This window comes from Rhinolophus ferrumequinum, chromosome 12 (genome assembly GCF_004115265.2).
Source record: "Rhinolophus ferrumequinum isolate MPI-CBG mRhiFer1 chromosome 12, mRhiFer1_v1.p, whole genome shotgun sequence".
NCBI lineage: Eukaryota > Metazoa > Chordata > Mammalia > Chiroptera > Rhinolophidae > Rhinolophus > Rhinolophus ferrumequinum.
The window spans coordinates 3374639-3386210 of NC_046295.1; the positions used below are offsets into that span (position 1 = coordinate 3374639).

Here is an 11572-nt window from a genome sequence, read left to right on the forward strand (position 1 = left end):
TCTGAGAGCCTTTTTATGTCCATTCATCTACAGGTCTCATGGCGTGTGCTGAGAACACACAGCCTTTCTTGCTAGGCGCTCTTCCTCCTCAACTTCCACCTCATGAATACAAATTCCCAAGGAACAGCATCCACAAATAAAAACATGTTAGTGCACGCGCGCGCGTTCTCTCTCTCTCACACACACACACACACACACACACACACACACACGAGGACGTACTACTCTAACATCTAACACATCCAGAGTCTTTGCAATGAAAGGTACACACAGCTGCCACTATACCCAGCATACCAATAAATTCAAATTTGGTGGAAATTTTGTTAGGCTTTAAAGATGAACTTGCATGCTATAAAGTCCTACTAACTAGTTCTAAACCCGTGGTTCGTAGCCTTGGCAGCTGCACTTGGTGGGAGCGGTAGTGGAAGGCCTTAATAATTAAAGTCCAGAGGCAGGCCATATGCCAGACCACATCAGAATCTTGGGAGGTGGCCTGGGCACCAGTGGGTGAGATAAGCATGGTTATGGCTGTGTGCAGGCAAGCTAGAGACACTTGGCTGTACAACTCTGCACAAGCCACGCACTTTCTCTAAGCCTAACTCCTCGCCTGGAGACAGAATGGTCCCAAAAGCCATGATGGATGCTTTGTTCTGAATTAGCTCTGTTCCTGGTCTCATCCTATTCACTCCCCCTGGCCCCAAGCAAACCATATTTTGTTATGAGTACAGCAAACTTCTGTGTACAGAGTAAAAATGTATATTTCATCTTTTTCTCCAAACTGATCCTACTGCCCTTCCCAGATAACTGCTGCTCACAGTTTGGTGTTTTTGCTTCTAAATGGCTCTCCATATATTCTCTCTCTCTCTCTCTCTCTCTCTCTCTCTCTCTCTCTCTCTCTCTCTCTCTCACACACACACACACACACACACACACACACATCTGTATAAGCTGACTTGCATCTACACAAAGTAAATAACAATCCAATGTAGCCTACATCAAGTGCACGTATGTGTTTAAAAAACACATTATACCTTGCTTTTTAACTGAACATAATTTGGACATCTTTATATTTTCATCTAAGAAAACTCCACACTTTTAAAAAGACCACATGGGATTTCTACTGGTATGTATTTCTTTTTCTTCCTTCCTTCCTTCCCTTTTTTTTTTTTGCTATTGCAAAATAAAATGTTGAAATGAATTACTGTATGCATATATTTCTCCATTTTTATCAATATATATGTGTAAGAAGCTCTTAAGATTGAAACTATTAAGTCAAAGCACATGTGCGTTTTAAATTTCAGAAGATTTGCCCAAGGGCCGTGCCATCACCCACCTGTGAGTGTCCTTTGTCTCCACACCTTGTCACACAGCAACCTCTTAAACTGCAGAGAAGCAGCACATATTCCTGCACTTTGGGTTCTTCTGCAGTTCTACCTGTTTATCAGTGTCCTTGATTTATTTTTCTATGTGAGTTTATTTTTCTCACATAGAAAGAACTCATTGCGTATTAAGTCTACTGGTACTTTACCACAGGCACTGAAAATCAATATATCTCACAGGTTTTTCCCCCCACTTATTTATATATACTTTTCATTTGTATGGGGACTTGTTTAAAATTTTAGGAAATCATAGTCATCATTCTTTTTCTATTATGGTTTCATATTTTCTTCTTCACTCCACAATTATTTAAAAACTCACCTAAGTTTTCTTTTAGTACTTTTATGATTTCACTGTTATTCTTTGTTCATTCTAGAACTTACTTTGGTATAAAAAGCAGTTTTCTTTTTCCCAAATTATTAGCCATGTTTCCCAAGACCATTAATTAATAACCCATGCTCCCTTCCCTGACAGATAGGAAATGCCATCCTTGCCTTAAACTCATTTTCCACATGTAATTTGGGTCTCTTGGTCCACTCTCCATTGTTGCTTTGCCTTAAGATCTTATGGAATTTGTCTCACCCATCACCATTTTTTCTCTGGGTCTTCTCACAACTTCTTCTAAATTTTTTTTTGTCACTCGAAAGTGTAAAAAATTGTATCTCAAGCATGTTAACTTGCTTCGTTTTGTTTGGTGTTTACATATACAATGTTCCCTAACCATCTGTGCACGACACTTCGGCTGGCTCAGACATCGCCCCATCACACAGCAAGGCCACCATAAGGAGAGGCCAGACTCCACTTAACCACTTGTCATGGGCAGAGTCATCATGTCCCCCAAATTCGTGTTGGAGTCCTAACCCCAGTACTTCAGAATGGGACTTTATTGGAAGTAGGGCCTTCATAGAGGTGATTAAATCAAAATGATCTCATTAGGGTGGGCCCTAATATGACTGCTGTCTTTATAAACAGGGGAAATCAGGACACCGACACCCACAGAGGGAAGACGATGTGAAGATACAGAGAGAAGACATCATCCACAAGCCAAAAAGGCGCCACAGAAAAAATCCAACCCGGCGCACACCTTGATCTCTGAGTTCCAGCCTCCAGAACTGTAAGATGATAAATGTCTACTGTTTAAGCTGCTGGCTGTGGAATTTGTTCCAGCGACCCTAGCAAACTAATGCACCGTGTAACGATGTTGCAGTCAATGACAGACTGCATACAGGACAGCAGTTCCATAAGATTATAATGCAGCTGGGACATTCCTATCACCTAGTGACTTCACAGCCATCGAAACGTCATCGTACAAGGCATTACTCACATGTCTGTGGTGGTGCTGGTGGAAACAGACCTACTGCACTGCCAGTCATATAAAAGTATAGCACATATAATATGTACAGTGCAAAGTACTTGAGAAAGACAAACTACTATGTTATGGCATATGCATTTACTATACTATACTTTTTATCATTATTTTAGAGTGTACGCTTTCTGCTTACAAAAACAAAAACACGTTTGCTGTAAAACAGTAGCCCCCGGCAGCAGCTTCATTCATCTCATGTCTACCTCATCTCTTGACTGCATCACTTCTTTTGTGTTTGATTTAATCTGATGTTGCTTTGTACAGTGACATGTGGCTGAGGAGCAATAGGCTGGACCATACACCTAGGTGTGCAGTAGGCTGTACCGTCTTGGTTTGTGTGAGTACGCTCTGTGATGTTCACACAACAAAACCGCCTAACGACACATTTCTCAGAAAATATCCCTGTTGTTAAGTGACGTAACACTGTGCACTATTCTTCCACTAATAGATACTGACACAATTTCTAGAGTTTTCTTAGTAGAGATAAGCTAGAAGGAATATCTCGTACATCTCTTTGCAGACATTGTTGCATCCTTCAGGAAAATCACATGACTTTTCTATCTTCTTCCTAAAATGCATCCTTTCGCCACAGTTACCATGCTGCCTTTCTCTAACTGAACCATTGAAATTCCACCTGCACCACAAATATTTCCACAATGGAATGGAAATGAATTTGAAATTGTCCACCTTGCCCCCCTGCTCTATTCCAACCCGTGAGGATACCTTGTCCTCCCTCTCCCGACCCTCCTGACAGTAATGTGTGCAGATAGCAGCAAAGAGTCCCTGTGTGGGGAAAGCTGCAGATGTGAAGGACAGCTGAGCTCACTGCTTGTGGCTTGGTGCATCCTCTTACACAAGCTTCCCACAGTATTCTAGTTCACTCTGGATGGCAAATTTGGAAGTCAGCTTAATCTGTGCTGAAGAGAGACATGCAAAAGCATCAGAAGTCTTCATATTAACCTCACATTGATTCGGGACTTTTTGTCCAGTTGCTATTGAATTTGCTTAATTTCTCAAGACAAAGCTATAACGATAATAATGTTTTCTATAACTGCTGGGAAGAGTGTGAAATCAACATGTCAAACTGAGCTTAAGGCCTCGTGTTGCCTTCTCAGGCTTCCTCGTGTCCACTGATATGACTTGAATCTACATCTTCTTACCACTAGGCATGATGGCAGATCCTTTTTTTCTACTCTTTACTAGAGCAGTGGATACAAATTCTGGTTCTGGATTAGAATACCTCGAATCACATCAACATCACTTAGTGGTTGGACAAGTCATTTCACCTTTCTGGGTTTCACAGCTTTTCAGCAGGTTGGATTAGATGGTCTCTAGATCCCTGCCACCTCTAACAGTCCATGCCTCATTAAACATGCTGCTAAGAAATTTTAGACTGGCGATTTCCTAAAAATCAGTAGAGGCTTGACAATGCCACCCTCTCATTGGACACACTATCTGCCTGAGCTACAGGATGGCCAGCCCAGCTCCCAGAGCAACAGAGAAGACCAGAGAAGCTCCAGTTCTGGGATCTGCCCCTGCTGTAGTGAGCTTCTCTCCCTCCACCTCGCTGTCACTTCCTCCACACAGCAAAGACCATCAGCTGATTGGTGTTGCTAAAAAAAAAAAAAAAAAAAAAAAAAAAAAAAAAGGAAGTGGTGGACTTCCGCTTCAAGCCTATGCAGCAGCTATAAATGCAGAGAAAGGAAAGAAACAGTATTAAGCACAATAACACAGAATATAAATCCATAACTACTCTGGGAAGCAAAGGAAGCATCTTACTAGTATACTGGAAACTGTCGTGATCCTTGAAAGATGCAAAGCAAGACGGGCTCAAACTGAAGAGGGAAACCACAGCAGAAGGACAGGCAGAGGGGACAGCTGTGAAGGTGAGAGAAGCCTTGGAAATGACAGAGCCCTGCGGTGAAGTAGGGCGGGACGAGGTAGGAGCAGCCAAGCTCTCTCCAAACCCTCAGCTGTGGGCACCCCAAAGAGCAACAGAAGTCCCTCTGCAGGGAAGACATTCATTTGGAGAGGCAGGGCATGGCCAGTTCTGTGAAGAACAGGGCCCCGGCACCCACACACTGGTTTACTGGCTCACCTGCCCGGTGCACATCTCACCCACCTCCTAGCTCACAGGGGACAGGCTAAAAGAGGGCCACACAACAAATTCAGCCTTAAAAAATCTAACTCCTAGGGTACCTCAAAAAAAAAAAAAAAAAAAAGAAAAAAGAAAAAAGGAAGACCAGCGCTGGGGTGGGATAAAACACCTAGAAATACCAAGCACACAATGAAAGCTAACCCCATGAAGGCAAGACACCAAATGAGTAGAAAAGCTGATGCCAAAGAAGACCGGTCAGGGAACAGGAAGAGACTGTCCAAACTGGAACCAAGTGTAATAGAAAGAACCAACTGTAATAAAAACCACGAGTCTAATGAATTGTTCAAAAATAGAGAATGAGCTACATTCCTTGGAAATGAAGCACCTGCTTGCTAAAATGTAAGACTCCACGGATGGACTGAATGACAGGATAGCCAGGCCTGACGCTCTTGCTGGAGATGAAGATTAACCTGGTGGTTTCACGCGACACAACGCAAAGGGCAAAGCGAGGGAAAGAATGAAAGAAGGCCATTTACTGCAGCTCTGTTTATAATATCAAAATTTAGGGGAAAGTGTCCGTCAATAAATGATGTTTGCCACTCTGTGGAATAAAACACAATGATAACGACTAGGAAGGGCTTCCCCGACCCTGGCATATTGTTGTTATTGATTAAAAGAAGTTGCAGAATGATATTAGTATTAAGAATACACACACACACCAAATCATATCTTCTGAAGACACATACATATATACACAGGATGAATGAGTGGAAGAAAACACGCCCAACTGCCCTCCCACAGTGGGCGTGAGTGGGGCTGTGGGCAGCAGTCAAGAAGCATGTTAGTGCTGCCTGTCCTACCTGAATTCTTTCTTCACGAATGGATCTGGATTTGTGCATCAGTTAAGCAATTTAACACTTTTCAAAAAGAAAATGATGTTCTCTCACCTAGGAGGTCAGAGAAACTAACTTGAGAAACAGTTTTTACTCATCTGTGACCTGTTCGGGGGTGCTATTACTAGCCTCCATCTAAGACTGCAGGGACTCCCAGCTCCACTCACCTGGGAGAGGCCGTGACAGTTATGTCAATTCTAACCACAGGCCAGGTATGGGCGGGCACTGCATTCATGGTCTCTATTGTGTATCACAATAAAACCCACTGTGAACCCATCTACGAAGACTGAAAGAGTAGCTTAAAAACACAGAATGGGATTTAAACTCTGTGGGACCTCAGACCTCAACTCTCAACCATGTTGATAAAAATATTCAGCAAATGTGACTTTGAGGCAGTAGAGCAATCAAATGATTAAACTATTCTTAGCATTTAAGATGAAATCAACCAGTTTTTCTACCTCCACACATGCAAAGCCTGAGAATCTTGTAAAGGGACAGCAGAAGATCACCCAGTGTTTCCGAAAGCAGACTTCAGGAGCTCCTGTTCCCTACATGCTCCAAAAACCATGCCCCATGGTCATGGAGGTGTGAGAACAGGCTGACACAAGCCCTTCCATGCACATCAGCTGCACAGCAGTTCTGAAGAATCCCACTGCATTATTCCTGCTTACGCAACGTGATTCCATCCAGCATTTCACTTACTTGAGCAAGGAAAGCTCCCCAGGAATACCATTTAAAATCAAACCGAACCCACTCCAGGAATCAAGGACATCCAGGCTAGCCATGTGACGAAAGCTCCAGACTCGGACCCAACATTCCTGGGAAAGTACAGGTTCCCATCAATCGGATCATAAGACATCAGTGTCAAACACAGAGGTGACACTGAGATTGATTTTAAGTGGAGATGCCAACTGCTAAACGGGAGTTAAAAATAATCTTTCACTAAGTATGATTCAGAATATGTCCTGTTGGAAGAAATTACAAAAGTTCTATGCTACAAATAAATAACCCTGGAAATAACAAGTCTGGGGAAGTGTTTTCCATAGTTATGACAATGGATTTATAATAGATAAAATGTACGTGAATGTTAGTAAGAGGTATGTCAAGACCTCAAAGGATAAGATAAAGGGTCAATTTGTCGGAAATGTATGTAGTTAACCAATTCCCAAAAATATGTTTCAGCTATTAGTATCTGTGTAGCAAGACAGAAGAGAAATTGTCAGACTGGAGCAAGAAGACAGAAGGTTCCAGAAACAAAGAAAGAAAAGTGGAACCGATAGATTGCGTGGTATGTTTGACTCAGTGGGAAACTGAGTCAATAAGGGTTTTAGCTTAGTGTCAGAGAGTCGGGGAGAAAATTGTAATAGGCACAGAGCCCAATGAAAAAACCCCAAACCAGAACGAGAGTTTACCCCAGGAAGAGCAGCAAGGGGTCCGAGAAAGAAAATGAAACTGTATTATACACCTTCCTTTAGCAGTAAACATCATGACAATGAAGTAAACACCAAATAGCACCTTAACCCCAAATTCTAGGACGATTATCCTGGGTGGTGGGGCATATAGGATGGCCGAGTGCTCGTTTCTCAGAGTAAGAAGTCAGCAGGCACTGTCTAAATGTGATCACCCAAAACGTAAGCAAATGAGCACATAATAAGAAACTAAAGGGAGAGAATTCTAGAAAAAATAGCAATAAAAATATAAAATGGTTGCTTTTAGGGAGCAGTAGTAGCGGATGGGAAAGTATTGTCACAAATTAAAATTTTAAAAAAGAAAAATGAACTCTGGTCACACCATAACATTTCCATGACAACTCAATAGAAATGGATAGATTTAATAAATTATCAGACTGGCCAAGACAGAATGAAGATTTATCAATTAAGACAAACAGAATGTGCTGTGTTGGACATCAAATGCCATGCAGAGTATAACAAAACAAACCAATACTTAAACTGTGGCTTTTCCTGAAACGCTGCTGCCCTAAGGGGCTCCTCCATTGACCCAGCCAGTCCTGGGCCTCACTTACCCTCACACCAGCCTGCATTCCCCGTAGGGCCTGCTGCCTGCTCAGCTGCCTCGTACCATACTTCTCACACTCAGCATGCCAGTCTGGAAGGCCAGCACGCTCCTGCGTCCGTACTCCCCTCTAGTGCTCCAGCACAGCAGCGAGGGGTACTGCCACCAGCTTCAGAAGCAAGGACTCCAGTGTCAGAGCTAGCTAGCTACCCCAGAAGAGAGCACGGTGCTCACCAGGCACTGCCCATCACACAAGCTTTCAGTACACCCTCCATGGTCACCGTGGCGTCACCAGTACTCTAAATCAGTCCTATCTTCTTCCTCCTCTCATCGCCAGCCTTTGGTGGCCTCCAGAAATAAACACATGGTTTTTCCAAGAATAAAAGAATCAAGAGGGAGTCAATTTTGATTTATTAAATCTACTGTAACACATACTAAATGTTCTTTTTTCTATTGGTATCTATGGCCTTGACTAAATCTGATTATACTTAAGATTCCAATTCAATCACCTTTCAAGAGTCACATGGCAAAACTTACATAATTAATTCTTAAGGGCAAAAAAAAAAGTCAAAATGATGCAAAATAACTTTGTCAGACAAACTTATACGCTAATAGAAAATTTCCCTGGTAATATAGTGTCAAAATGGATGATTTTTTTTCCTTTAAAATTTAGCCTATTTTTTAAAAATTTTCCCACAATTCCTCAGTTAAAAAATTTTTTTAAACTCTTTTCCACGTGAAAAGGAACAAACCTGTTCAAATCAAAGTAGAAGAGTAAGATGATAGGACATAATTAAATCAGGCAATTTAATTCCAATCTCTCTTTAAGATTCTGCCTTTTGATTTTAATTGCTTTTAAAGAAAAAAAAAGTTCAGTATGCAGACATTTTTAAAAATTCTCCCCAAACGCCTAAATTCCTAATTTTTTCTCCACTCATTTATAGCTAAACCAATCCAGAAGTGGAAGAAAATGTTAAAACTTGCAAACGAGGGGCAGGGGAGAGAAGATGAGTTAGTTGGAAAAAATCTGTTACAGTGAAAGCTTTCTCAGCAAAAATGAGGTCAGATTGGAGTGTCCTGCCATTCCTTAGGCACAGACGACAGAGCCAGCTGCACAGTGAACAGGAGACATTTCTTCCAAGCACATACTGCAGTTGGAAATGGTGATAGTACCCTTTCCTTGAGTAACCACTGTGTTCTTGCTCTACAATCCTAGACTGTCAGAAAATCTGCTGTTTGAAAGTACATCAGTAAGGATGAAACATCCTATTCTTACTTGCAGGATTTACATTTTGATGGTTATCACTGAAAATTCAGTGAAGTTATGCTATTTCAGACTCCCTGACAAGAAGGGAATTGCCTATCTAATTACTGAAAAGTGTGAGTTATTGGGCAATAGAAAAGCAATGTGTTTTCAAAAGCAAAACAGTAGCTTGATGGAGTCTCACACAGACTCAGTCCTTTAGTCGAACTCCAAAATGCTCTGAAAAACAGGTTTCTTTGGTAAGTTTTAGGGACTCTCATTTAGGGACAATGCCTGCCCTAAACTGACGCACAGCTAATTACAGTCTTTATTTATTCCACATACTGAGGCTGTTCACAGTGTCAATGCACAAACATTAACGTGTGCCATTACAGGAGGCTGTATCGGAGTGGTACCCACCATACGGTGTCAGTGTGCATACATACCTGTCTAAATTCTGAGAAATGTCTTTCTCAATGCTAAAATTCTAACTTTGAATTCTAAACTGTGAAAAATCCTGCATTCCAAAACCTATCTGAGCACAAGGGTTTTAAACGATCACGAACATGCAGTGTGCTGCCTAAGTGGTGTCCTACTAAGAAGTCTGGGTTAAAAACAGAGAAATCAGACCTGCTCTCAGAATATTAAACATGAGCTGAAGGAAAGCTAAAGTGAGCTATTTCTGAAGTGTAAACCTACCAATTAAATGATCTTCCAGCCAATTTCATCCCCCAGGAAAGGTAAGGACCTAAAGTACACACCTCATTTTCATCATGGCTTAAAACATTAAAAACAATTCTAGTTAAGACTACATAATCCTACATATCTAAGCATTACAGACATAGAGAATACAAATCAATTTCTATTTTATTGCAAAACTCTAAACACATCACACATATGATGTAGATAGAACAAAATGATTTGATAAAATCATTTTAACTGACAAGATTTCTCACTTAAAACACCTAACACTTTACAAGTATTTTAATCATTTAGCTCAAATACAAATACATATATCTATGCACCATCCAGACTTTTGGCAGGGAGGGGCATTAATGAATTTAATTGCCTTTAATTGAAATCCTGCCTGTGAAATAGCAATGAATTTGTCCTTACTAAAACAAAGAAATCAGATACTAGAGTCAATTCCATTTCTTCTGGAAATTCTCCATTATCACAATTATTATTTATTTATTATTATTATTATTTAGTACGAAGATTCAAATGTGGGACAACTCCAACTCTTTCAACTACACGCTGAAATGTTCCGAGGGTTTAAGAGAAAGACCAATTCCTCCAGTAACAGTTCTACTTGGGTTCAATGAAATCTTTGGGGAGTCAGGCAAACTCATTCAAGTAATCTGCAACACTGTTTCCAACTTAGAACGATTTAAACTCTAATTTCTCCAACGAAGCCTTTCTAATACTTCAACATTCAGACAAACGAAAAAAAGAATTGTCTTTGTACAGTTATTTAGGTGGGTTTAATATTTTAAACCATATTGACAAAAAAACAAACAAACAAAAAAACAAACAACACTTAAAATTTACATTTTACTGCATAAAACTACCCTGCGCTCCAAGTCATTCATTGGCTAATTAAGTTACTTTACCACGAAAACGTGTCGTAAAAGGAGCAATCATGCAAAATTTTGGTAGTAGTTAAGAAAGTTTCATGTGTCGATGCAACTGCTCTTTCTTTCTGTAGTACACGAAATGTAGTGTATATAAAACCTCTGCAGGCACACGAACATTTGTACATTGAGTCACTTCGATAAATACAGTGGAATTTTCCAGGGCATTCATGTAAATGGACGAACGAAAATTTCTTATTTTGGAGTTCCCCGTGCCGGCGGACTCCAGCTCCTGCTTCCCAGGACCCTGTCGGGACACTGTGGGCGCTGCCAGGGCACCTGGGGTCCGGGGACCCCCGCACTGACCCCCGGGCCCAGGCCTGGCACCTAGTACAGGAGTCGGACCCCGTGAGGCTCTGGGTTTAGGAGAAAAGCTGGCACCACCTACCTGCTTCTATTCGAACGATGTCATCAATTTCCCCTCCTTTTTCAAAGGCCGAAGGCCCCGAGCGTCCCTGCCCGGCTGAGCCCGGACACCCAGAAAGCGGCCAAGGAGGCGCAGGGCCGCGCTCCCTGCTCGCCGCCTTCCCGGCCCCAAAGCGCCGGGGCTCCGCGGTCCCGCGGGCCGAGCGGAAGGAGCGCGCGCCACACCTACCTGCGCAGGTAAGGCGAGGGCGGGGCGGCGTGGGGTCGCCGTGCGGGGCGCCGGGCGCGGGGCCGGGGCGTCGGGAGGATGGGAGAGGAGCGGCGCCGGCCGCGGAGTCGCCTCACCCGCCCAGCGCGCGGCGCTTCCTCATTTTGGGCAACTTCCTTAACGCGCCCGGGCAGGCCCCACACTTCCTCCCGGCCGCCTCCCCAGCGCCCCGTGCGCCCCCACAGCTGCCTGTGCCCCCAGCGCCAAAGGCGCCCCGAGAACCCAGGGCAGGGCAGCGGCGGCCAGAGCGCGCGGGTACCCGGCGGCGAGGTCGACCTGGGAGGCCGGAGGGGAGGAGGAGAGCGGCCGGGTGA

General features: G+C 42.8%; 1 protein-coding gene across 2 annotated transcripts in view; it reads right to left on the reverse strand.

The window, feature by feature from the left end:
- SYK (spleen associated tyrosine kinase) overlaps positions 1-11345 on the reverse strand; it is an 85688-nt gene extending 74343 nt beyond the window's left edge. The window contains exon 1 of one of the 2 annotated variants that reach the window (XM_033123042.1): positions 11220-11345. The gene's annotated coding sequence lies outside the window, so the exon portion shown is untranslated. Of the gene's footprint in view, positions 1-11012 lie in introns of both variants that reach the window. The other variant, XM_033123041.1, reaches the window with a different exon arrangement.
- Between the last annotated feature and the right edge of the window lie 227 nt (positions 11346-11572).